This window comes from Talpa occidentalis, unplaced genomic scaffold (assembly GCF_014898055.3).
Source record: "Talpa occidentalis isolate TD23 unplaced genomic scaffold, MPIMG_talOcc4v2.1 talOcc4.6, whole genome shotgun sequence".
NCBI lineage: Eukaryota > Metazoa > Chordata > Mammalia > Eulipotyphla > Talpidae > Talpa > Talpa occidentalis.
Genome location: NW_023604972.1, coordinates 64,750,414 through 64,773,765, shown reverse-complemented (window position 1 = coordinate 64,773,765; position 23,352 = coordinate 64,750,414). Strand labels below are relative to the sequence as shown.

At 38.3% G+C, this 23,352-nt stretch overlaps 1 protein-coding gene across 2 annotated transcripts in view; it reads left to right on the top strand.

The window, feature by feature from the left end:
- Nucleotides 1–23,352, top strand: part of STPG2 (sperm tail PG-rich repeat containing 2) — a 422,672-nt gene that overhangs the window by 192,011 nt on the left and 207,309 nt on the right. The window lies entirely within an intron of this gene.

The window sequence follows — 23,352 nt, the reverse complement described above, 5'->3', positions numbered from 1 at the left end:
TGATACTTTTCATATGTGTTTTTCAATGTTTGTTTATTTTTGTGTAGAAGAAATGGGGTGTAGGCCAGAGATGTGGGGACTAGAGGATTTACCAGAGACAGAGTGAGGAGCAGAACAGGTTGATCTACTAAAATACACTGCTAAAGGGAGAAGCAGGGAGACAGGAGAGAGCTATTGTGCAATATGGGTTAACTCTCTGGTCAGGGATCAAAATCAGGCCACAACAGTCATAGTGCACTGAGACTTAACACCCGGGCCACCAAGGAGACACTTTTCATACTTTAAATTTTAAGCAGGAGTCCAGCATTGCTCTCTCAGAGAGTAATACATGGGATGTGATTCTCTTGGGTCACAGAACATTCATTCTTATGACATATAGGAAAACTGAAATCAATTGTGTATAAAGTAGAAGTTTTAATTCTTGGTTCCACTCAGTTTACTCAGAAGTAATTTTTTTTTCCTTTTTCAATTTGAAACCATCTTGAACCTAAGACTCACAAATAACTTTTTAAATCTCTGTTAATTTGTATTTTAAACTGTGTTGATATGAATTTTTCTAGCTGTATTTCTATTTTTATAATTAACTAATGGTGAATGAATTTAAATAAATAAGCAGATGAAATTTAAGAATGAATACTTGACCATTTCATTCAAATTAAGTTTGATTGTAAGATCACAGTAAAATTTGTAATTAAAAGACTAAACTCAATGATGTCACAATATAACCTTGTGTGTACAAGTTGTATTGTTAAAATTAATTTTTGAAGAATTTGGACCATCATTATAAGGTATTATTAATAACAAATTACTAAAACTGTATCATCAATTAGATTTTAAAATGCTGCCAATGTACCAGAGAAGTAGCATTGTTGGCTGAAAGAAAATTTCCTAGGTGCACAGGGCTTTATTGATTCATAATATTTTCCATGGTGAAGTAACTGATACAAGACTTGGATGAACTAATTTAAATAAGGTGAAAATACAGTGTTAGTCAAATTAATATAGCAATGAATTCTCACTAATTGTTAAATAAATGTGTTGTTTAATTGATAATTCCTTCATCTTGAGGAATTGTAGAATTGTATTGTTTTCAAGTGAGTCAGGCTATAGTATCTCCTGTGAATTATGTCATAAATAATTTATTAATAATATGAAGTGTGTTTCAGAATATTTAGCATGGATTCATAATTTTTCTATCATAATGGAATGCATGGTACTTAGTAAACAGTAGTTAAAAACAAACAGTAGAGATCTGCATTTGAGGAAAATGAGATGCTCTACCCATTTCTTAATTTGCTTCTTACCTAATTTGCAAAGAGGTACTAATTTGCATTTTTCTCTTTTAATTTTGTCTCACTGAATCTGGTAAATCCTTTGTAAACATTTTATATTTTGACATGAAACACTTGCAATTAAAATTATTTTGTGTGGCTTTCCTTACTTAAGAAGCAAACTACTTTTGTCACACAGAATACTTTGTTTTTTTAATTTTTTCTGCAAATGAGAAAACCCTTCAAACTGATTATAACATTGTATCTAATGATGAATTGTATCTAATAGTGAAAAACCCAAATTGTTGTCTTCAGATCAAAATGGAAATCATCTCTCAAATTTCTATAATAACTTTTACTTCAAATAAAAATATTAGAAAATGGGGATTCCCCTGGCGGCGCAGCGGTTGAGCACTGGGCTGCGAGGCTGCCTGCAGCCTCTGCAGCACCGGTTCATTCCCCGGCCGCAGGCGAGGGTCCCACAAAAAAAAAAAAAAATAGAAAATGTACAACTTATGTATTTGAAATGTATGCATGTATAATTTAATGTTCAACATTTTATATAAATGTTTCACATGAAAACTATTTTAAAACAGAGACTTCTAGCTTCATATGAAAGAGATATCATACATAAATATTTCCCTTCTATTTAGAATGTACCAAAGCAGAAAAGCAAATAAACCTGAAACATAATTATTAAGTGAACATAAAAAAGACAAAAGGAGATTGAAATATGATAAATTGAAGAAAAACACAAGCTAAACTTCTGTTTATTAGACAATTCAGAAGCAGAATACTGAGATAGTAGGTGTGAGGATTTGATGGACAAGCACTAATTTATCACGAGATGAAGAAAGACATAAATCTTCAGTTAGAAGAGTTCCACAAAATACCAAGAAATTGAAGGTGAAATGTAGCTGTTTCTTGAGGAAGATTTCCCTCAAATATTCAAAATCACATGTTCTTGTAACATTTTTATTTTTGGCATTTTCATATACCAGAAATAATGAAGATGTTCTTGAAACTTTCATAGAAAAAACTAACTGGCTGACTGCCAAAGGGATGAGAGACAGGTACTTCTTCAGCAGTATTAGCTACATTTCAGAGATAAGAGATGATAGAATTTTCTCAGTTTTCCTAGAGGAAATAATTTTGGACACAGAACTGCCTCTATCCCCAAATTTCATACATATGAACCAAGAAAATAATTTTTGATGTGCTAGTGCTCATGAAGTTTAATACCTCTGCATCTTCATCTGTGAAGATTCTTTAGAAAGATAAAAGCAAGGTAACAGTAGAAGGGTGACAATAATACATCAAAGAGTAGAAACTGAGCATTTCCTGGATGAAGTAAGAAAAGTGAAAACAGTTTGCACTCCTACTGCAATGTAGAAGAGCTGCTTTTCACCATATCATCACCAGTATTTGTTGTTGCTAGTCTATGGAAAGCTGTATGGAGGTTCCTCAATCTACTGAAAATGGAGCTACCATATGACCCAGCAATTCTATTCCTAGGGATCTACCCAAAGGACACAAAAACATTCATTCAACAGAATACTTGTACCCCTATGTTTATTGCAGCACTATTTATAGTGTGGGAAACAACCCAAATGCCCCAAAATAGATGACTGGATCAAGAAAATGTGGTATATATACACAATGGAATACTATTGAGCAATAAAAAAAGATAAACTCATGCCATTTGCAGCAACATGGATGGAGCTATATATAGAGAACCCCAAAAACATCCATGGAGGAACTAATTAAAAGAATAAACCAGTTTAGTAAATTAGCAGGTTAGAAAATCCATACACAAAAATCACTAGCCTTTTTATAGAGGAAACGATCAGTCTGAAGAGGAAGAAATTGAGAAAAACATTTCATTTATAGTTTTAACACACACACACACATACACACAATAAATAAATAAATACCTGGAAATAAACCTAACAAATGAGGTAGAAAACCTATAAAAGGAAATTTCAAAATACTGTTAAAAGAAATGGAAGACAACACATAGAAATGGAAAGACATTTCCTGCTCAAGGACTGGAAATACTAATGATGTCACAATGGCCAACCAACCAAAAGCATTTTACAGATTCAAGTTCAATAAAATCCAATGGCATTCTTCAAAATAATGGAACATATTTTGCTGAAATTTATACATAAGCACAAATAACCAGAGCTCTCCTAACTAAAGGTAGAATAACAGAATTATTCAAACTATATTACGAAGCCATAATAATGAAACAACATGGTATGGGAACAAAAACAGACACACAGACCAGTGGAACTGAATTGAAAACCCAGAAATAGGGGCCAACCTGGTGGCACAAGGGGTTAAGACACAACCTATAAAGCTGTCTGCAGCCACTGCAGCGTAAGTTTGATCCCCAACCGGCCAGGAAGCAACCCACATGGTGCAGCAGACCTTTCCTGACTCGCCCGCTGCCCCCTCAGCATTGTACTTCAGTCCATCTGCCTGCTCTGTTCCCCACTCTGTCTCTGGTGAATCCTCTCACCCCCCACAGCTCTGGCCTGCACCCCAGTTCTTATATGCAGAAATAAATCTTAAAAGAAAAGAAAGCCCAGAAATAAAGTCATACCTATGTGGTCAACTCATCTGTGACAATGGAGGAAATGATATCCACTGGAACAAGATAGTGTCTTCAAAAATGGTGCTGGCAAAACTGGAACACTACATGCAAGAGAATGAAGCTAGATAACTCCCTCATACCATACACAAATAACAACCCAAATGGGATAAAATACTTGGATACAAGAAATGAAACTATAAAATACATAGAAGAAAACATAGACATAACACTCCATGATATCTCAGAAACAAAATGAAGGAAAGGATAAACAGCTCCAACTCATCAAACTAAAAGCTTCTGTACAGAAAAAGAAACAATTTATAAAATGAAGTGACATCTTACATATTGGAAGACAATATTTGCATCCATACAACTGATAAGGGACTGATATCAAAGATCTATAAAGAGCTTACACAACTCAACAAAACAAAGCAGACAACCCTGTCAAAAAATGGACAGAAGAGCTAAAAGGTCACTTCTCCAAAAAGGAAATGTAGATGGCCAAGAGGCATATGAAAAAATGCTCATCATCACTATAATCAAGGAAATGCAAATCAAAGCCACAATGAGATACCACCTCATGCCAGTAAGACAGGCCTACATTAAAAACAAAACCAAAAAACAAACTGAGAACAACAAATGCTGGCAAGGATGTGGAGAAAAAGGAACCCTCCTTTACTGTAAACTCTTCCAGCCACTATGGACAACTGTGTGGAGGACCCTCAAATTATAAAAAATTGATATACCATATGACCTAGCAATTTCACTTTTAGTAATCTACACAAAGGACACACAATCATTAATTCAAAAGGATACCTGCACTCGTTTTGATTATTACAGCGTTATTTACAATGGCTAAGACAACTTAAATGCCCAAAACAGATGACTGAATCAAGAAAATGTGTAATATATACACAATGAATGCTACTCAGCAATTGCAAAATAAAAGATAAACACACGCCATTCACAGCAACATAAATGGAGCTAGAAGGGATTATGCTAAGTGAAATAAGTGAGAAGGTAAATGAAAAATATCAGATGGTTTCAATTATAGGCAGAATATAGGGAAACAAAAAAGGGTTAAAAAAAGACAAAACTTGCAGGCAAACTATAGAAAGAGGCATAAGGCAGGGAAAGGGTAGAGAAAGGGGTCAACACAAGGGAGGGAAGCACACAGAGGACTATGGTGACAGTTCACAGGTGATATGGTAGTGGGAGTCTACACCTGAGAAATCAAAGATTGTGCAAAAATGAAAAACAATGTAAAAAAATTAAAAAGAATATTTAATCAAGAAAAATCAGGGCCTCCCTGTGGTGCAGCAGTTGTACACTGGGCTAAAAAGCTGCCTGCAGCCTCTGCAGCGCAGGTTTGGTCCCTGGCCACCGGCGAAGGTCCCACATGGCACACAGACCTCTCCTGCCATGCCTGCTGCTCCTCTCAGCAGTGTATATTGTCGGTCTGCCTGTTTTGTTCCCTGCTCTGTCACTGGTGAATTCTCTTACCCTCCCATGCTTCTGACTGTACCCAGTGCTTGTATAAATAAATAAATATTTCTTTAAAAAAAAAAAGAAAAATCAACACACACACACAAAGGATAAGAGGAAAAACTAGTTTTACTTGAAATTATTCATTTGTGATCATACACACCCATTGGACCCACTAGAAAGAAATGGGACCACATATAGCCATCGCTAAAGACATTAAGTATCCTGTAGAGATCCTGAAAGCAGTAGTTTTACCATCAGCCATAGCTGTTATGCATTGTCCTGGCTACCAAATGAACAGGTCTGCAATTGCATAAGGCAACACAGGAGCCGACTGTGAGTAAGGCTATTGCACATTCTACTTTTAAGTGTGCATTGACCCCTCTCATAGACTTCTCTTAGTTTGTTCCTGAATATATGACTGAGATGGGAAAAGGCCCATGAATATGGATTTAATCACTTTGACACCCTTCTCTATCTGGAGAATTAATTAAAATGACATGATATGCCTCCTGGAGGCCTAATCTACTCAGTTTTGAAACATCCATTGAGGGGTCCACTAGATGAAAAGGTGCCTTGCTATAGTTTGTGTGCCCATATTTAATGGACTCTTTGCAAAGACTGAATCAATGGATCACACACATTGTCATATATGCTACAAAAATAACCCAAGAGTGACTCAAACCATAAAGCTACTGGGGTTCAATACTGGGGCAAGTGCCTTTAGAAGGCTTGCAAATAGACTTCAGTCAAATGCATAGAACCACTAGTAACTACATGAATCTACTGTTTTTTGTGAATACATTCTTAGAATGAGTGGCAGCATTCTCCCAGCAGTACAGAAAAGGCTTTGAAGTTGAGAGAGAATCTCCTATGATATTTGGAATGTGGAAATAAAACAAAACTAAGTATACTTGGGATGCCACGGTACCTAGTTGTACTGAGTCTAGAGAGATCTTTCCACAGATTTCTATTTCATAATTGTTTTAACTGGACACAGTAGTTTCTTGGAGTCAGGTCTCTGCATAAATTCCAGAGTTCTAGGTTAAGTTTGTGGCCATACTTCCAATTTAATAACTGATTTTTAAGGTATTTATTCATTCTCCAGATTTTCCTACATTGATGTAAGTATGAATTACATTATAGTAATTATAGTTTCTTTCCATCTGCTGGCTTTGGTTTTTTTTTTTTTTCTTTTTCTTTGGTGAGAAATATAATTTATTTGAGCCTTTCTTGTTTCTTTATTCTGGCATATAGTGCTATGTATTTCCTTTATACTACTTTTTGCTGTATCCCATAGGTGCCTTTATTTTTCCCTCCTATCTGAAGGAGAGTCTTGCAGGATGACTTATTCTTGGCTTGAAGTTTTTTTTTTTTTTAAAGATTTATTTAATTTTATACAAGAGCAGGGTTACAGGCCAGATCCGCGGGAGGGTGAGAGGATTCACCAGAGACAGAGTGGGGAATAGAACTGGCAGACTGACGAAACACACTGCTGAGGGGAGTAGCGGGTGAGCCAGGAGAGGTCTGCTGCGCCATGTGGGATGCCAGCCAGCCGGGATGGAACCAGTGCTGCAGAGGCTGCGGACAGCTTCATAGTGCAGTGCTCAATCGCCTGCGCCACCAGGGAGGCCCGGCTTGAAGTTTTTAATCTTGACTTATTTTTAATACCTCATTCCACTCTTTACTTCTATGTATTGGTTCTTTTTAGAGCAGTCACATGTGAACCTGTCGGCAGTTCCTTTATAGGTTATTTGCTTTACCCACCTCACCACCCTCAATGTTCATTTTTGTCTTGAACTCTTGGAAGTTTCAAAACTACATGTCTTCATGTAATCCTTATTATATTTCTATAACCAAGAGTGTTTGTTTGTTTTGTTTTGTTTTTTTTAGCTTGTATATTTAGGGGGCCTCTCTGGTGGCACAAGGGGTTAAAATACAACCTATGAAGCAGTTCAAAGCCTCTGTAGCATGAGTTCAATCCCCGGCTGGCCAGGAAGCTACCCACATGGCACAGCACACCTCTCCTGTCTTGCCTGCTGCTCCCCTCAGCAGTGTACTTCAGTCAATCTACCTGTTCTGTTCCCCACTCTGTCTCTGGTGAATCCTCTCACCTCCCCACCTCTGGCCTTTACCCCAGCTCTTGTATTCATAAATAAATAAATCTTTAAAAAAATTAACTTGTGTATTTAGATAAGTTTAAATAAGTTATCTATTCCCTTCTGCTCTGGATTACTTGTTAAGTTTATGTTGCCATTCCTAATGGAGTCATGTAATTCTCAAAGTTTCATTATTATTCTTTTCTATGTGGATCTTTTTTTTTTTTTGTATTAGTATCTTTTAGGTCACATATTTGATCTTCCATTTGGAAGGACCTTGAGTTGTTCCTGATCTTAGTGGCAGTACTTTATTTTAGCTATTTACCATTTAGTATTTTAAAATACTTTTATTTTTTACATTTTAAAAGGATAGGTTCATTAAGAAAATGAGAAATGAAAAAGACACCTGCATAGACACAGGTGGGTAGAGAGCATCTACTATTGCTCCTGTTGCTTTGCAAAGGGAAAGGTTTGTGAAAATGACTGTTTAGTCACTGGGAGGCAGGATAACTGTAATATTTTTGTCTTAAAGTCTTTGTCTGATGGTCTCTTTATTTCTGTATATTTTATATATGCCCCAGCACTTGTGTTCTTGTTTTGCTTATCCACCTTGTGTTCAGATGGCTTTGCATCCTAGGTAGACATGTTTGATGCCTTATTATTGTTATTTTTTTTGTGGTTGGAGAACTGCATTTTTTCCTCAGTTTTCCTTGGCATGGGGTGGTAAGGATGGGAGTATGGAACTTAAATATTTGATATATATTTTGTTGAGGAGTGAGATAAATTGCCTTTGCCTCCTCTCTTCTCCAAAAGTTCTTTAGTTATTTAGTGGTCCTATATTACCACTTTACCTCCCTTTTGCTCCTTTGTGGTGAGAATAATTATCTATAAAGCTTTAGTCTTCTATTGAGTGGGCTCTCAGCCACACCGCTCATCCTCCAGACCCCAATTAAACCAGAAATGCAGAGGACACATGAGTGGGGTGTATACCATAAGCAATGGCTGCCTCAATAGCATTCAACACTATCCTGTCTCTAATTGCAAGTACTTTGTAATCTGCTTGATGCTTTTTAAAAGACCAGTAGATACTCTCTCACCAGTCCTTCTCTCTGCTCTTGGGCCCACGATGGATCCTGAGCTGGCTGTGTTTGGTGACTCTTTGATCACTTACTGCTGAGAGGGATTGTGAAAGAGGGTTTCCATGCCTACACTGGTTGTGAAGTTCCCAAAGACCTAGGCCAGACCCATTCCTCTGTATACTCTCTTTCCGAAAAATCCCTCTGGGAAAATTCACAGTGCCCTGGAGTGTCCTTGATGCCATGGAAAGCTGAGCAACTTTTCTTTGCCTTTCCCTGCAGCAAGTCACTAACCTTACTGTAAGTATTCCTTGGGAAAATCCTGGGAGTCTCTTGGGGGAATGTCTAACTAGTTCTTTCAGCAAATAATGTTTCGGTATCATTTTATAAGAGAAAAGGTGATCCTAACCCCTCTATTCTGCCATGATATTGGCAGATCCTCCTATTTGTATGATTTTATTTTTTAATTTTTTATTTTATTAAATCTATTTTTTACATCATTGTTCATTTTTAAACAATGTTGCTTCCCCCCAACCTCAGGTGTAGTCCCCATAGAATTTCCTTAACCAATGCAACCATACACCATCACCACAGTCCTGTGCTCCTCCTTTCTTCCCTGTGATTCCTCTCCCTCCTCCCCTACAGGATGTCTCTGGATTATAATTGTCTGTTTGTTTTTGTTTTGTTTTGTTGTCTTTTGTATTGCTATCATTTTCCCCTGATGTCTTATTTGATTCCCCTATATTCCTCCTATAAGGGAAACCATCGGATATTTTTCTTTTTTCTTCTGGCTTATTTCACTGAGTGTAATTCCTTCTAGCTCCATCCATGTTGTTGCGAATGGCATGAGTTTATCTTTTTTGATTGCTGAATAGTATTCCATTTGTGTATATAACCATATCTTCTTGATCCAGTCATCTATTTTTGGGCATCTGGGTTGTTTCCAGGTTTTACCTATTGTAAATAGAGCTGCAATAAACTTAGGGGTACCGGTGTCCTTTTGGATTAATGTTTTTGTGTCCTTTAGGTAGATCCCTAGAAGTGGAATTGCTGAGTCATATTGTAACTCCCTTTTTAGTAGACTGAGGAACTTCCGGACAGCTCTCAATAGTGGCTGAACCAGTTGGCATTCACACCAGCAATGTAGGAGAGTTGCTTTTTCATCACATCCTTACCAACATTTGTTGTTGCTAGTTTTTTTGATATATGCCATTCTTACTGGTATAAGGTGGTATCTCATTGTGGTTTTGATTTGCATTTCTCTGATTATAAAGGCTGTTGAAGATTTTTTCATGTGCCTGTTGGACATTTGCATTTCCTCTTTGGAGAAGTGTCTTTTAAGTTCTTTTGCCCATTTCTTGACTGGATTGTTTACTTTGTTTTTGTTGAGTTGTGTGAGTTCTTTGTATATCTTTGTGATCAGTCCCCTATCACTTGTATGGAGTGCTAAGACTTTTTCCCAGTCAGTGGGGTGTCTCTTTGTTTTGGTTAATGTCTCTTTTTCTGTACAGAAGTTTTTTTAGTTGATGTAATCCCAGGTGTTTATTGTTTCCTTGACTTTCTTTGCTGTGGGTGATGGGTCTTTAAAGATGTTACTGAGATGTATGTCTTGTAGTGTTTTACCTACATTTTCTTCTATATATTTTATGGTTTCTATTCTCTTTTTTTTGAAGATTTTATTTAATTATACAAGCACTGGGTATAGTCAGAAGTACGGGAGGGTGAGAGAATTCACCAGAGCCAGAGTGGAGAGCAGAGCAGGCAGACTGACGAAATACACTGCTGAGGGGAGCAGTGGGCAGCAGGAGAGGTCTGCGTGCCATGTGGGACCCTCACCCAGCAGCCGGGGATCGAACCGGCACTGCAGAGGCTGTGGGCAGCTTCACAATTCAGCGCTCAACTGCTGCGCCACCGGGGAGGCCCCCTGGTTTCTATTCTTATGTCCAATTCTTTTATCCATTTTAAGTAGATTTTTGTGTATAATGAGAGATAGTGTTCTAGTTTCATTCTTTTGTATGCGGTGGTCCAGTTTACCCAGCACCATTTATTAAACAAACTGTCCTTGTTCCATTGCATATTCTTTGCTCCTTTGCAAAGATTGATTGTCCACATATGTGTGGCTTTATTTCTGGGCTTTCTATTTGGTTCCATTGGTCTGTGTGTCTATTTTGTTCTGATACCATATTATTTTAATTATTATGGATTTGTAGTATAGTTTGAGCTTGGATGGATGATACTTCCATTCTCCTTTGTAATTTGTGGTTCCATATGAATTTCATCAGTATTTGTTTGAAGAATGTCATTGAGATTCTTTTTAAAAAAAGATTTATTTATTTATGCATACAAGAACTGGGGTATAGGCCAGAGGTGCTGGGAGTGAGAGGATTCACCAGAGAAAGATTGGGGAACAGAACAGACATACAGACTGAAATACACTGCTGAGGGGAGCAGCAGCTGAGACAGGAGAGGACTGCTACACCATGTGGGAATCTCCTTGGCTGGTCAGAATTGAACCGGCACTGCAGCACCTTCAGACAGCTTCATAGTGCAATGGCTCCACCAGGGAGGCCCTTCGTTGAGATTCTTATTGGAATAGCATTGACTCCGTAGATTGCTTTTGGTAGGATGGCCATTTTAACAATGTTAATTCATCCAATCCATGAGTAGGGGTGTCTTTCCATTTCTTTGTGTCTTCTGTTGCTTTTAACAGTGGGTATAATTTTCTTTGTATAGGCCCTTCACCTCTTTTGTTAGGTTTATTCCCAAGTTTGATTTTTTTTTGTTTCAATTATAAAATGGATGGTTTTCTTGATTTCTTCTTTAGATTGATTGTTTGTGTATAGGAAGGCTACTGATTTTTGTGTGTTGATTTTGTATCCTGCTACTTTACTAAACTGGTTAATTATTTCAACTAGTTTTTCTGTGGCGTTTTTAGGGTTCTCTATGTATATTACCATATTGTCTGTAAATAGTCATAATTTTACTTCTTCTTTTCCTCCTTGGATTCTTTGTATGTCTTTTTCTTATCTTATTTCTCTGGCTAGGACCTCCAGTGTTGTATTGAAAGGGAGTGGTGAGAGAGGACATCCTTGTCTTGTTCCTCATCTTAAAGGAAAAGCTTACAACTTTTCACCATTGAGAATAATATTGGATGTGGGTTTGTCGTATATGTTTTTAACATGTTAAGGTATGTTTCTTCTATCTGGAGAATTTCAAGGGCCTTCATCATAAATGGATGTTGGACTTTGTCAAATGCATTCCCAGAATCTATTGATATGATCATGTGGTTTTATTTTTCTTTTTGTTGATGTGTTGGATCACATTGATTGATTTTAGTATGTTGAACCATCCTCATGCCCCTAGGATAAATCTCTCTTGATTGTGGTGTATTATCCCTTTGATACATTGCTGGATTTTGTTGGCAAGGATTTTGTTGAAGATTTTTGCATATGTATTCATTAGAGAAATTAGCCTGTAATTTTATATTTTTCTGTTATCTTTGTTTGGTTTTGTTATTATTGTAATGTTGGCTTTGTTGAACTCATTTGGTAGTATTCCTTCTTTTTCAATTTTTTGAAAGAGTTTGTGTAGAATAGGCACAAAGTCATTTGTGAATGTTTGGTAGAATGCACTTTTGAAGCTATCTGGGCTTGGGCTTTTGTTTTAGGGGAATGTTTTGATTACTGCTGCTTGAAATTGGTCTGTTTAGGTGTTCTATATTACTATATAGGTTTGGATGATTGTATCGTTCTAGGAATGTGTCTATCTCTTCTACATTGTTGAATTTGTTTACATGTGTTCATAGTAATCTCTCATTATTCTTTTGATTTTAATGGAGACTGTTGTGATTTCTCCTCTTTTGTTTATGATCCTATTTATATGTATTTTTTTTCTGTTTTTTCTTTGTGAGCCTGGTTTATCTCTTTTGTTTATTTTTTGAAGAACCAACACTTGATTTCATTGATCTTTTGGGTTGTTTATTCAATTTCTGTTTCATTTATTTTTGCTTTGATTTTTATTATTTCCTTTCATCTACTGGCTTTATGGTTTTTTGTTCATTTTCTAGTTCTTTGAGATATGAGATTAGGTTGTTTCTTTGAGTTCTTTCTTATTTCTTTATTTAAACCTGTATTGTTATATATTTTCCTCTTATTACTGCTTTTGCTGCATCCCATGCATTCTGGACATTGGTGACTTCATTGTAGTTCAACTCAAAGTATTTTTTAATTTCTTTGATCTCTTCTTTAGTCCAGTGGTCTTCCAGCAGTGCGGATTTCAGTCTACATGAAGTGGGAGGGTTCCTTGTTTTCTTTTTATAATTTATTTCTGGTTTGATGCATTTATGATCAGAGAAGATAGTTGGAAAGATTTTGATCTTAATATGTCAGTTGATGTTTATCTTGTGGCCCAGTATGTGATCAATTCTGGAGAGTGATCCATGTGCTCTGGAGAAAAATGTGTACTTGGATTTTTTGGTGAAGTGTCCTATAGATGGCTGTTAAGCCCATGAGTTCTATGCCTTTATTTAGGGCTCTAGCATCTTTGTTTATTTTTTGTCTTATTGATGTGTCCATTGGTGAGAGTGGGGTGTTGAAGTCTCCTACTATATATGATTTTCTTTAATGTCAGTTTTCAGAGCTGATAATTGTCTATTTTTGTCTGCTTTCATTTGGTGAGTATATGTTGATGAGTGTTATATCTTCCTGATGTATTGTCCCCTTGATCATAATGTCATGTCTATGTCTCTTTTTACCTTTTTTAATTTGAAGTCTATTTCATCTGACGTAAGTGTAGCTGTTCCTGCCTTCTTTTTTGGTCCATTTGCTTGTAGGATTATTTTCCAACATTCTACTTTCAATATATGTTTACCTTTTGTAGTTAAGTGTGTTTTCTGGAGACAGCAGAAGGTAGGGTTATGTTTTTTTTTTTTTTTAATATAGCCTGCTATTCGGTGTCTTTTAATTGCTGAGTTTAGTCCATTTATGTTTAGAGTTAAAAGTGATACATTGGCATCTGTATTTGCCATTTGTTTGTCTTTTTGTGACTTTATTCCTTACTTTATTCTGTTCTTTTTTACTCCTTTGTTGATTTTGGCTTTAGGACTTCTTTTGAATTTTTTGGAGTGGGGGTTTAGTTATAATGAATTTCAGAAGTTTTTGTCTGAGGAGGACCTTATTTTTTCTTCATACAGGAAGGAGAGCCTTGCAGGTTAAAGAATTCTTGGTTGGCATTTGTTGTCTTGAATTTTGTTGAATCTGTTTCTTCAGAGAGGTCTGATGTCAACCTGATTAGGTTTCCCTTATAAGTTATCTGTCTTCCCCTTTGCCAGTTTCATTATTTTTTTCCTTGTCTTGAACTCTTGCAAGCTTTGCTATTATGTGTCTTGCTGTAGTTTTCTTTTCATTGTTGTAATTGGGTGTTCTTCTCCCTTCTTGTACGTCAATATTCATCTCCTTTACATGCTTGGGAAGTTTGCTTCAGTTATCACCTTGAATAATTTCTCATTTCCTTTGTCTCTCTCCTCACCTTCTGGAATGCCTAAGACTCATATTTCCTCCTTCATGGAATCTGATAATTGTCAAAAAGTTTCTTCATTCTTTTTCCTTTTTACTTCTGTCTCCTTTTCTCTTTTGGTGCTTTTTATTTCTGTATTTTCAAGAGTGCTGATCTATTCTTCCATTTCATCGATTCTGATTTTATTGCTTTTCCCAGAGTTCTTTATCTCCTCCATTAATCTTTTAATCTCCTGCATTTCTTTTATTTCATTTCTTAAGGTTTTATTTTCATTCTTCTGTTCATTGATTATTTGACTCATCTCATTTTTTTTTTTCCTTTTTGTTTTCATTTTATTTTTTGATCACGATGATTCTATTCTCTATCTGACAGACAGAGATGTTCTTTCATGTCATTGTGTTGAGTCTGGTGTCTTTTTCTTTTTGTGTTGTGTCCTTCCCCTGTGGCCTTGCTTGGTTATTTATACTTTTCTTCTCTCTGCTGTTTGCTTTGTAATTGATTCTATGCAGTGGGATGCTCTGCCACTGGGGTTGGCAGGCATCTCTTTGGGGTGCTCCTTCAGGGTTTTTGGAAACTGTTTACCAGACTGAGTCCAGTACCATTAGGCCTAAACTCCACTAGGGTATTGATTCTGTGACTGTGTTGCTGGGCACTGTCTCTTACAGTTTCCTCCTCCAACACTCAGCTAGTTGGTGATTTTGTTCTGGTCACTAGGTGGCGCCAGAGACCTGTACTTTCTGACCTGTGCTTTTTCCCAGTAGTTCTCTGGGAAATGGAGGGGAGGGACAGAAACACCTCAGCATAGGGTCTATTGCTCATGCTGGGTGCTGTGTCTTCCCTGTATTCTTCTCATGCTGTGCCTGCAGCTGTGCAGATCCTGCGCTTTGAATTCTGCACCCTAGTTCTCAGTTCTAAGGCTCAGTTGGCTGTCTCCCTGTGTGGTGCCCACTTTTATGGCATGTCCCATGCCCCAGTTCCTGTGTCTGGTTCTCAGTTCCAGAATGTGGGCTGTCACATGGGACCTTCGGTAGTCTTGCTCCAATCCTCCTTTCTCTTCTCATATCACCCCCACCCCTCAGAGCCTGAGGGTGGTTTTGGAATACCTAGCTTCCACCTAGGTATTTGGTGATTTTGTCCTAATCACTAGGTGGTGCCAGAGATCTTTTCTAGTAGCCTTCCAGAACTGTGTTTTTTCCCCTATTGCTCTCTGGGGAACAGAAGGGTGGTGGAGTGGAGTGCCTCAAAGGAGTGGGGGTGCTGTGTCTGCCCTGTGTCCTGCCATCATGTGTATCCCATGCCCCGAATTTCTTACCCTGGTTCTCAGTTCTGAAGCCCTCAGATCCAGAATGTGGCTGGATGTAGCCCAGTTCAGTGCCCACAGATATGGCGCCTTTTGCTCCCTGATCCTGTACCTGTACACCTGGTTTTTGATTACCCAGTGAGTGTCATCCACCTCAGTGATGACTCTCGAATGTCTCCCCACAATCCTAGGTTGTGGGCACAGGAACCTGGACAGCCCATATCCATGTATGCTTTTCAAGCAGGAGTGTGCTTTTCTGCTCAAGCTTATCGGCTGGCCTTTAGCTATTTGCAGGTCTCTATGAGGAGTCCTTGTCTTGTTCTAACAGTGCCGAGTTTGTGATTACCGGGTGCCTTTTGCTTACCTCTGTGGCTGTTCCTGCACGGTTCCCCACAGTTCCTGGTCAGGGTGTGTGGTGCCTGCAGTTGTTCCTTTCTACTTACTATACTGCTTGATCTGTAGTTTGTTCTTGTTTTTCTTCTCCTTTCTGTTGGTCAGAGTGTGCTGACTTTGTGGGTGGGTGAGAGTATCAGGGTTCTGATGCTTTCCGCATTTCTTATCCTCTGTTATTGCAAATTTCCTCTTCAGGCTATTTGCTAACATTGCCATTTTATCTTCAGTGTTCTGGTTCTTGCAGAGACATGACACTTTTTCTGCTTATTAATTATTTTGGGGGAGAACTTAGGAATAGCTTTTCTTTGCTGCCATGTTGATCCATCTTCCTCTGTGTTTTTAGATGGCTATAAACATTATATGAGTGATTATGGAAAATGGTAATACTACCCTTGAAGCCTTTTCATCCAGTGTTTTATTAGGTTTCTTTTGTTTATTTATCTATTTGATCAACGAACATGTTGTGCCACTAGATTGTGTTTATGAATTTGATAACAAATATTAGCTAATTTGAATAATGATTTAGTGCCGTATAACCTCCATGTAAATATATGGTAATTTGACACAATTTTATTTTATTTTTTAATTTAATTTTTAAAATTTCTTTTATTATTTAAATTTTATTTTTATATTCCCCTTACAATTACAACTCCCTTATTTTAACCCCAAGCTCTCCTTTCCCCACCCCCACCCCCACATAGAGTGTCTCTGGTTCATAGTTGTTCGTTGATTTGGATATTTTCTTTCTTATAGTTATTCTTTTTCCTGGTCCCTTATTTAAGTTTTCTAGATTCCTGCTATGAGTGAGACCATCCAGTATTTTTCTTTTTCTTTCTGGCTTATTTCGCTGAGCATGATCCCTTCCAGCTCCATCCATGTTGCTGCAAATTGCATGTGTTTATCTTTTTTGAATGCTGAGTAATATTCCATGGTGTATATGTACCACATCTTCTTGATCCAGTTATCTATTTTGGGGCATTTGGGTTGTTTCCAAAGCTTAGCTATTGTAAATAGTGCTGCTATAAACATAGGGGTGCAGGTGCTCTTTGGAATTGGTGTTTCTGTGTCCTTTGGGTAAATATCCAGGAGTGGAATTGCTGGATCATATGGAAGCTCTAGGTTTAGTAGGTCAAGAAATCTCCAAACAGCTCTCCATAGTGGTTGGACCAGTTTGCACTCTCACCAACAGTGCAGGAGAGATCCTTTTTCTCCACAACATTGCCAACATTTGTTGTAGCAAGTTTTTTTTAATATGTGCCATTCTCACTGGTGTAAGATGGTATCTCATGGTAGTTTTGATTGGCATTTCCCTGATTACAAGTGATATTGGACATTTTTTCATATGCCCGTTGGCCATTTGCATTTCCTCTTCAGAGAAGTTTCTTTTTAGCTCTTCTGCCCATTTTTTGACTGGATTATTTTCTTTGTTTTTTGTTGAGTCTCATCAGTTCTTTGTAGATTTTTGTGATCAGTCCTTTATCATTAGTGTTGGGTGCAAAAATGTTCTCCCAGTCAGTGGGGTTTCTCTTGGTTTTGGTTAATGTCTCTTTTGCTGTGCAGAAGCTCTTTAATTTGATGTAGTCCCAGCTATTGATCTTTGCCTTCACTATCACTGCTTTGGGTAATGTGTCTGTAAAGATGTCTTTGATGTGCATATCAAGTAGTGTTTCGCCTATATTTCCTTCTATGTATTTTATGGTTTCAGGTCTTATGTCTAGTTCTTTAATCCATTTTGAGTTGGTTTTTGTGTATGGTGTTCGGTCATAGTCAAGCTTCATTCTTTTGCATGTAGTGACCCAGTTTTCCCAGCACCATTTATTGAACAAACTTTCTTTGCTCCAATGCATATTCTTTGCTCCTTTGTCAAAGATTAGTTGATCATAAATCTGTGGGTTTATTTCTGGATTTTCTATTCGATTCCATTGGTCTGTGTGTCTGTTCTTGTTCCAATACCATGCAATTTTGATGATTATGGCTTTGTAGTATAGTTTGAAGTCTGGGAGTGTGATGCCTCCATTCCCTTCTTTTTTTTCAGGAGACCTTTGGCTATTCAGGGTTTTTGGTGATTCCATATGAATTTCATCAATAATTGTTCTATTTCTTTGAAGAACGACATTGAAATTTTTATTAGAATAGCATTGAATCTGTACATTGCTTTTGGTAGAATGGCCATTTTAATAATGTTTATTCTTCCAATCCATGAGCAGGGGATGTCTCTCCATTTCTTTGTGTCTTCTTCTATTTCTTTTAACAGTGTTTTATAGTTTTCTTTGTATAGGTCCTTTACCTCTTTTGTTAGATTTATTCCCAAGTATTTGATTTTTTTTGTTTTAATAATAAAAGGGGTGATTTTTTTCATTTCTTCTTCTTCAGATTTATTGTTTGTGTATAGAAAGGCTACTGACTTTTGCATGTTGATTTTGTATCCTGCCACTACACTGAACTGATTGATGAGTTGAATTAGTTTTTCTGTGGAGTTTTTGGGGTTCTCTATATATATTATCATATCATTTGCAAATAGTGATAGTTTGACTTCTTCTTTTCCTATTTGCATTCCTTGTAGGTCTTTCTCTTGTCTTATTGCTCTGGCTAGGACTTACAATATTATATTGAAAAGCAGTGGTGAGAGTGGACATCCTTGTCTTGTTCCAGATCTTAATGGGAATGCTTTTAGATATTTTGCCATTGAGAATGATACTTGCTGTTGGCTGGTCATATATGGCCTTTATGATGTTGAAGTATGTTCAGTATCCCAAGAATTTCAAGGGCTTTTATCATGAATGGGTGTTGCACTTTGTCAAAAGCTTTCTCGGCATCTATTGATATTATCATATTTTTTTATATTTCTTTTTGTTGATGTGTTGGATAACGTTGATAGATTTTCAGATATTGAACCATCCTTGTGTCCCTGGCATGATCCTACTTGGTCGTGGTGAATTATCTTATGGATACATTGTTGGATTTTGATAGCTAAAATTTTATTGAGGATTTTTGCATCAGTGTTCATTAGGGAGATTGGCCAGTAGTTTTCCTTTTTTGTGTTGTCCTTGTTCGGTTTTGGTATTAGTGTAATGTTGGTTTCATAGAACGTGTTTGGTATTGTCCCTTCCTTCTCAATTTTTTGGAAGAGTTTGTGAAGGATAGGCACCAATTCATTTCTGAATGTTTGGTAGAATTCATTTGTAAATCCATCAGGTCCTGGGCTTTTGTTTTTGGGGAGGTTTTTGATTACCATTTCAATTTCGCTGCTTGTCATTGGTCTGTTTAGGTGTTCTATTTCTTCTTTATCTAGCTTTAGGTGATTGTAGAGTTGTAGGAATTTGTCCATCTCCTCTAGATTGTTGAACTTGTTTCCATATAACAGTTTATAGTATTTTCTAATTTTTCTTTTGATTTCTGCTGCGTCCATTGTGATTTCTCCTTTTCATTTATGATCCTGTTTATTTGTGCTTTCTCCCTTTTTTCCTTTGTGAGCCTGGCTAGGGTTTTGTCTATTTTATTGATTTTTTTTTGAAGAACCAGCTCTTGGTTTCATTGATCTTTTGGATTGTTTTTTTTTAGTTACAATTTCATTTATTTCTTTTTGGTTTTTATTATTTCTTTTCTTCTACTGGTTTTGTTTTTTTTTTGTTGTTGTTGTTGTTCTTTTTCTAGATCTTTGACCCTCGAGATTAGGTTGTTTCTTTGAGTTCTTTCTTGTTTCTTGATGTGAGCCTCTTTTGCTATATATTTTCCTCTTATTACTGCTTTTGCTGCATCCCATACATTTAGGAAATTGGTGTCCTCCTTGTCATTCAATTGAAAGAATTTTTTAATTTCTTCTTTGATCTCCTCATCTCCAGTGGTCTTCCAGTAGTGGTATGGTTTTCAATCTCCATGAGGTAGGACGTTTCCTTGACTTCTTTTTATGGTTTATTTCTAGTTTGATGCCTTCATGGTCAGAAAAGATGGTTGGTATGATTTCAATCTTGGTGTATCTGTTGATGTTTTTCTTGGGTCCCAGTATGTGATCAATCCTGGAGAATGATCCATGTGCGCTTGGGAAAAATGTGTACTCAGATTTTTTTGGGTTAATGTTCTATAGAAGTCTGTTAAGCCCAAGCGCTCTAGATCCTTATTTAGAATTATAGTGTCTTTAGTTATTTTTGTGTTGTTGATCTATCCACTGTTGATAGTGGCATGTTGAAGTCTCCCACTACGTATGTGTTTTCTCTGATATCTGTTTTCAAAGATGATAATAGATGTCTGATATATTTCGGTGTTCCTTCGTTTGGTGAATATATGTTAATGAGTGTTATTTCTTCTTGAAGTATTGTCCCTTTGATCATAATGTAGTGACCGTTGAGGGGTCTTTTTACCTTTTTGATTTGGAAATCTGTTTTATCTGATATAAGTATAGCTGTTCCTGCTTTCTTTTTTGGTCCATTTGCTTGTAGTATTGATTTCCATCCTTTAACTTTGAGTGTATTTTTATCTTTTGTAGCTAAATGTGTTTCCTGGAGACAGCAAAAGGTTGGGTTTCGTTTCTTTATCCAGCCTGCGACTCTGTGTCTTTTTATTGAAGAGTTTAGTCAGTTTACATTTAGAGTTAATATTGATATGTTAGCATTTGTATTTGCCATTGTGTATGTCTTTCCTTTGATTTTATTTATTTATTCTTTTAATAACTTTTTTTTTGGCCTTCTTTTGTTGTTATTCGTCCCTCTGAGGTTCTGGCTTTAGGACTCCTTGTAGTATTTTTTGGAGTGGGGGTTTAGTCGTAATGAAATTCCAGAGTTTCTGTTTTTCTGGGAAGGTCCTTATTCTTTCTTCATAGAGGAAGGAGAGCTTTGTGGGATAGAATATTCTTGGTTGGCATCTGTTTTCTTGGAGTCTGTTGACTATGTCCCTCCACTCTCTCCTTGTCCATAGTGTTTCTTCGGAGAAGTCTGATGTCTGCATGATTGATTTTCCTTTGAATGTTATCTGTTTCCTCCCTCTTGTGAACTTCATTATTTTTTCCTAGCCTTGGATTCTTGGGAGCTTTACTATTATGTGTCTTGCTGTGTTTTTCCTCTTGTCATGGAAGTTTGGTGTTCTTCTTGCTACTTGTATATCAATTTTGAGCTCCTTCTTCACGTTTGGGAAATTCTTTTCAATTATTTCCTTGAATATTTTCTCTGTTCCTACATCTCTTTCCTCTCCTTTTGATATCCCTGTAATTCTTATATTTCCTTTCCTCAGGGAGTCAGATAGTTCCCGAAGTCTTTCTTAGGTCTTTTTCCTTCGTACTTCTCTTTCCTTTCTTGTTTTGGTTCTTTTTGTTTCTGTGTCTTCAAGAGTACTTATTCGTTTTTCCATTTTACCTATTCTCCTTTCATTGCTTTTCCCAGAGTTCTTTAGTGCCTCCATTAATTCTTTGATCTCCTGCATTTCTTTTACTTCCCTCTTTAGGGACTCAATTTCATTCTTTTGAGCTTTGTTTTCCTTAGTGACTTCCATCAGGTTTTTCATCATGGCAATTATAAATTCTTTTTCTGGAAGGCTCAGAATTTCTTCCAAGTCACCATAGTTGCAAGCTGGTGGATGTTTCTTTTTTTTTTTGTGGTGTGTCTTTTTTCTGAGGTGTTGCTACTTTACTTGTAGTTTTTCTTTTCCCTGCTGCCTGTCTTTTAATTTGCCTTATGCATTGGGACACTGTGCCACTGGTACTGGCTGGCATCTTTTTGGTTTGTTCTCTTGGGAGTTTCAGAAACTGGCAATCCAAATGAGTCAAAAACTGTTATGCCAGAAGTCTGGTGAGGCAGTGGTACTTTGAGTATGTTAATGTTCACTGTCAAGAATCTCTCCTCCTTCTGTGTTTAGTTACAAATGTGCTTCTTGAAGTCCCAGAGACTTCCCTGGAGGTGGGGCAGCTGAATTGCACTCTGGGTTTCAAATCTCTGGATCCTCCTCTGGGCTCCGACTTCCTGCCAGGTGGGACAGGGCTTGTGGGGGCCTTCAGCTCACCTCTGACTGCGCAGGGAACCTTCTCCCTCTGGCTCCACGGGGAGCCTTCTGCCAGATTCAAGCAGTATTTATTGAAGAAAGGTCCCTGTTCTAAAATGGCACTTTGAAAAGAGGCACACTCTTCCGCACGCCCGGCCTGTCCCGGCCATGGGTTTCTGCTCCCACTCTGGGTTCGGCCTGCTGGCCTGAAAGGGCCTGGCATGGGCGAACTTCCTAGCTCACCTCTGGTTCATCCGGGAGCTTTCTGCCAGTTTCAAGCAGTCTTTGTTGAAGAAAGGTCCCTATTTTAAAATGGTGATTCAGAGATAGGCACACTCTCCCGTAGGCTGGATCTGCCCCAGCCGTGGGTGCCCACTTCCCCTCTGGGCTCAGACTGCTGGTCAGAAGGGGCCTGGCCTGGGCGAACTTCCTAGCTCTCCTCTGACTCCTCTGGGAGCCTTCTGCTGGTTTCAAGCAGTCTTTACTGAAGAAAGGTCCCTATTCCAAAATGGCGATTTGGACACAGGCACACTCTTCCCCGCGCCAGGTCTGTCCTGGCCCTGGGTGCCCGCTCCCACTCTGGGTTTGGACTGCTAGCCAGAAGGGGCCTGGCTTGGGCAAACTTCCCAGCTCACCTCTGACTCCTCCAGGAGCCTTCTGCCAGTTTCAAGCAGACTTTACTGAAGAAAGGTCCCTATTCTAAAATGGCGATTCAGAGACAGGCACACTCTTCTGCATGCCTGGTCTGCCCAGGCCCTGGGTGCCCACTCCCCCTCTGGGCTTGGACTGCTGGTCAGAAGTGGCCTGACTTGGGCAAACTTCCCAGCTCACCTCTGACTCCTCTGGGAGCCTTCTGCCTGTTTCAAGCAGTCTTTACTGAAGAAAGGTCCCTATTCTATGGGGTGTTGGTGATTTTTTTTCTGGTCACTAGGTGGCGCCAGAGATCTCTCCTAGTGTCCTTGGGGAGCTGTTTTTTTTTTTTTTTTAACCCCGTGGGACATGGGAACAGAGTGGGAGTGGTGGGGAAAGCCTCAACGTCTTTGGGGTGCTGTGTCTGCCTTGTGCCCCACCATCGTGGGGATACCACACCCCAAATTTTGTGCCCCGGGTCTCAGTTCCAAAGCCCTCAGGTCTTGTGCCTTTTGCACCCAGTTCCCATGTCCGGGCGCCTGGTTTCTGATTACTCAGTGAGGGATATTCACCTCAGTGAGGGCCCCCGCGCATCTCCCCGCAAGCCTAGGTCGCAGGCGTGGGGACCAGGGCAGCTGCGATCCGCGTTTGCTTTTCAAGCGCGCTGCTTTTCTGTACAAGCTTACAGGCTGGCCTGGGGCTGTTTGTAGGTCTCCAGGAGTCTTTGTTTTTCTCTAATGGCACCTGGAGCAGTTCTTTCACCTCTGCAGGGAATCCTGCAGGGTTCTCCACAGCTCCAGTTCACGGGGTGTGGTGGCTGAAATTGTTCTTTTCCACTCACAGTCCCACTCGATGTGTAATTTGTTCTTTTGGTTGTTTTAGTATTTCTTTGTTTTTTCCTCCTTTCTGTTGTTGGTTGGAGAGTGCCGACTTTGTGGGTGGGGGAGGGTAGCAGGGTTCTGAGCTTTCCTCCATTCTAGTCCTCTTTTGTGGCAACTTTCTTCTTTGGGTAGTTTGC